Source organism: Chinchilla lanigera, unplaced genomic scaffold (assembly GCF_000276665.1).
Source record: "Chinchilla lanigera isolate Chin_1 unplaced genomic scaffold, ChiLan1.0 scaffold00004, whole genome shotgun sequence".
NCBI classification, from domain to species: Eukaryota; Metazoa; Chordata; class Mammalia; order Rodentia; family Chinchillidae; genus Chinchilla; species Chinchilla lanigera.
Window position 1 is genome coordinate 37,174,669 of NW_004955405.1, and position 3,652 is coordinate 37,178,320.

Below are 3,652 nucleotides of genomic sequence, written 5' to 3' on the forward strand. Positions count from 1 at the left end.
TCCCCTCGGGCGGCGCCGCGCGCACCTGGGGCGAGCGCGCCTGCCGCGTGTCAGTCCGGGCGAGGTCGTTACTGTTACATTGTTACTGCAACTGTGGGCCGCCCTGGTAGATTAGCGGGAAACACGTCCTCGGTCAGCCTCGGCTGCTGGGCCGCCGCAGCCCGACACAGCCCGGCTTACGCTGTATTCGCGGACAGCGCAGAAGCCAAAGTGAGTCACACTGTCACGCTTAGTGTCCCAGGCCGGAGAAATACATTCCGCCTCTTGACTGCAGCCTCTGGAGACTACTGTGGCCATTATAAAATATTTACATTTCTTTATTTAGTGTTTTTGGAGACAGGGTCTTGCTATGTAGCCCAGACTGGCTTTGAACTCATGGCGATCCTCCTGCCTCAGCCTCCCAAGCGCTGGGATGACGGGTGTGCACCGCCACACCCGGCTATCGTTACTGTTTTGCATCACCTTCCGAGGTCTCCGCAAGGAGTGATTCCCGCAGCCGAGAGGTCCTCCCTCGGCGCTGCCGGGTGAGAGGAGGGCGTCTGTCTTTCTCGCTGCTGCAGTCTGACCCCCGGCTCCGCGCTGGCCCCACAGCGGGCCCTGGACGCGCATCTGTGGAACACACTAGGCCGTGTGTAGAGCAGCAAGCTGCGCGCGAGGGAGCTGTGAGTCGCAGAGTCCCGCAGCGACCCACGGGGCGGGCGCCTTGACCCCTGGCGAGTCCTGCTTTGAGTATTTCACTTTCAGATGGAGCTCCGTGGGCGGGTGCAGCTCCGGGCCCTGGGCTCCGTCCCCAGGGCCACAGCAAAGAAAAGCAAGCGCTGTGTTGTGATCAGGATGGATTGTGCTGACATCCTACCGGGCGGGATCGGGCTCCTCTCTGTTCACACTGTTGCCGGCCCTGTCACTCAAACTGAGCCGCGAGAACTCCCACTGGATTACAGAGGCTGAGGTGGGCTCCCAGTACCAAAACGACTTTGATTATTGACTTGGCATAGACCCCTAAACACCCCCAAATTACTGGTTGGCAGGGACAGGATTCTGAAAGAGAAAACAACCAAGAAACACACACACACACACACACACACACACGCTAGCGGCTTCAAAACCTCTTACACATAATGGGTTCCTTACGGATCACATGGCTGGAGTTGTGGAAGGAGATGAAGAACTAGAAGGAATCTTATTTCTTTAGACAGAAGAAAAAAAAATTTTTTTTAAAGATACTCCTTTGAAAAGTCCATTTTTCTGAAGGGACGAGGAAAAAGAAAACAATATAATGAAACTGAACAGTGTGTGTAAGTAGCACAACAGCAGGCCGGGATGAATGTGGGCAAGGCGACCACATGAAGCCAGTCAGAGAGTGAGCTCGTCCGTGCTCTGCCAGGCGACACACAGGGACAAAACAACCCTCAGAGTGTCACACTGGAGGGAGGTGCCAGCGTGTGGTAAGGGGGTGGGGAGAGGGTGCGCAATGTGTTCTGGAAAGAACTTTCCAGAATGAAGAACCTTCTAGAATGAAGAACCTTCTGGAATGAAGAACCTTCTGGAATGAAGAACCTTCTAGAATGAAGAACATTCTAGAATGAAGAACATTCTAGAATGAAGAACATTCTGGAATGAAGAACATTCTAGAATGAAGAACAAGACTTCATATTTCTAAAACTCACAGAATGAAACCTGTTTGTATTATCCTTAAATTAACTGTGCAGTGTTCAAATTTTAGCATCCTGGGCAATGATCCACCAGCACTTTCTTTGTCTTGTTCCTTTGAAAAAACTAACTGAACATCTCCTTTTCTAAAGCTGCTCTGAGAGATCTTCATACGTCACAGAGGCTGGGATCATCCTGGGACACGGGAGGGATGGGGACCCTGGGCCGGGGCAGGAGACTTTTTCGATCAGGAGGCCACCTTGGGTCCCGCTGATGACTGACATTTTGGAACAGGCTTTTGCAAGAGGCCAGGGACAGGAAGAGAAGGAGGCGCTGAGGAGTCACTGAGGCAGGAAGTGCTGAGCGCTCCGGGCTGAAGGGGATGTTACTGCGGGGTGCGGACCCGGCACGAGTGGCAGTCAGGACCCTAGAGGCCTGGCTCTCGGGGCCTAGCTGAGGCTCGCTTATCACGCTCACACAGCTTACCCAGCAAGCTGGCTCTGCAGGAAAAGATCAGCCCCTGCCCACTTGGAAATTAAGCGGCCATGCACACAGGCGGGAAGGGAGGCCTTCTTGGAGGGCTGGAGGGGGGATTTGAGAGAAAAATAACGGGAAGTACAGTTTTACGTGCCTGGAAATTGTTTCCCAGAGAAGTGACATGAGCTAAAAATAACCAGTTCCCTGGAAGATGGGTCTGGGTTTCCTGGTGCTGATTCCGTAATACTTTTCTCAGTGGAAGTGCAGTGCCCCGAGGATGGTTCTGAGCTGTCCGCGGAGCTCCAGTGAGAGTGGGTGTACTGTGGGGTTGGGTGGAGTCGGACCGTGTCAATCCCCCGAAAGCTACAGTGACACTTGGGGGGGCTTCAGGAGACCCCGATCCACAGGGTGTGGGAAGGTGGGGCTGGGAAGCAGAGAGAGAGGAGCAGAGGGGAGGGGAAGAAAGAGAAGAGGAGAGAAAAGAAAAGAAAAAGAAAAGGAAAGAAAAAGAAAAGGAAAACAAAAGAAAAGAGAGAAAAGAAGAGAAAAGAAAGAGAAGGTGCCCCACCATCAGAGTGCCTGGGATCAGAAGCCTGCGGCACCGCACCCTCGGGGGACCTGCCTGGCCTCGGCAGGGACACAAGTGAGACCCCGTGTGTGAAAACCGAGGCCCGGCCGGCGCACAGCATCCTGCGCTTCCTTCCTCGCCTTCTTCCGCCGCCTGCTGCGCCTGTGCGGTGGCACGCAGAGTGGGCGCTGTCGTGGTTGGCCCTGGTTTCTGGCCCTGGGCTGGGGGCGCTGCTGGGACCGTCTGGAGAGCCGCCGTGTCCCTCCTTCTTCCTCCCTTGGCTCCAGGGAGCGAGGAAAGAAGTGGAATTGTCCCGCTCGCTGGAGGCCTCAGGAAATCCCCCCGCCGGGCAACTAGCCACTGCGGTCACCGCGGCCAAGGGTCAGGAGCAGGGACGGGCTCTGAGCCTTGGAATTCTTTTAGCCAGGGACAGACCCTTTCCTCCGCGATGAAAGCAATGCTGAGGCTGATGTCTGTCTCGTCCTCTCCCAAGAGCTCAGGTGCTCAGGGCCAGGGCTTTTGAACGGGGAGGGATTATGTGGCCCATAGCCGACTTGCTCTTAGCAGGCAGGGCCTATCGCTAGGGGCGGGTCTCCGTGGGCGCAGCCTGGAAGGGGTTCCCTCCGTCTCTGCTCCTCCCTTGACTCTCTCTGCTTCTGTCCACCGTGCGGTGAGCAGCTCTCCTCCGCCGGACACTCTGCCAGGCCGACCTGCCCTGGAGCCAGCTGGCTGTGGACTGAAGCCTCGGAAACCGTGAGCCGATGGACCGCACCTCCCTCAGTTGTGGGAGTTTGATGCTGTCTCAGCGATGAAGAACGTCTCGGAGACAGGCCATAATAAGATAACCAGCACTGCACGGCACACATGAGTGCCGCGCCTGCCCAGCGCACTGACCGTTCTGTCCGTTTTCATCGTATTTGGGCCTCAGAACAGGCCCACAAGGTAGGGAACCATCAC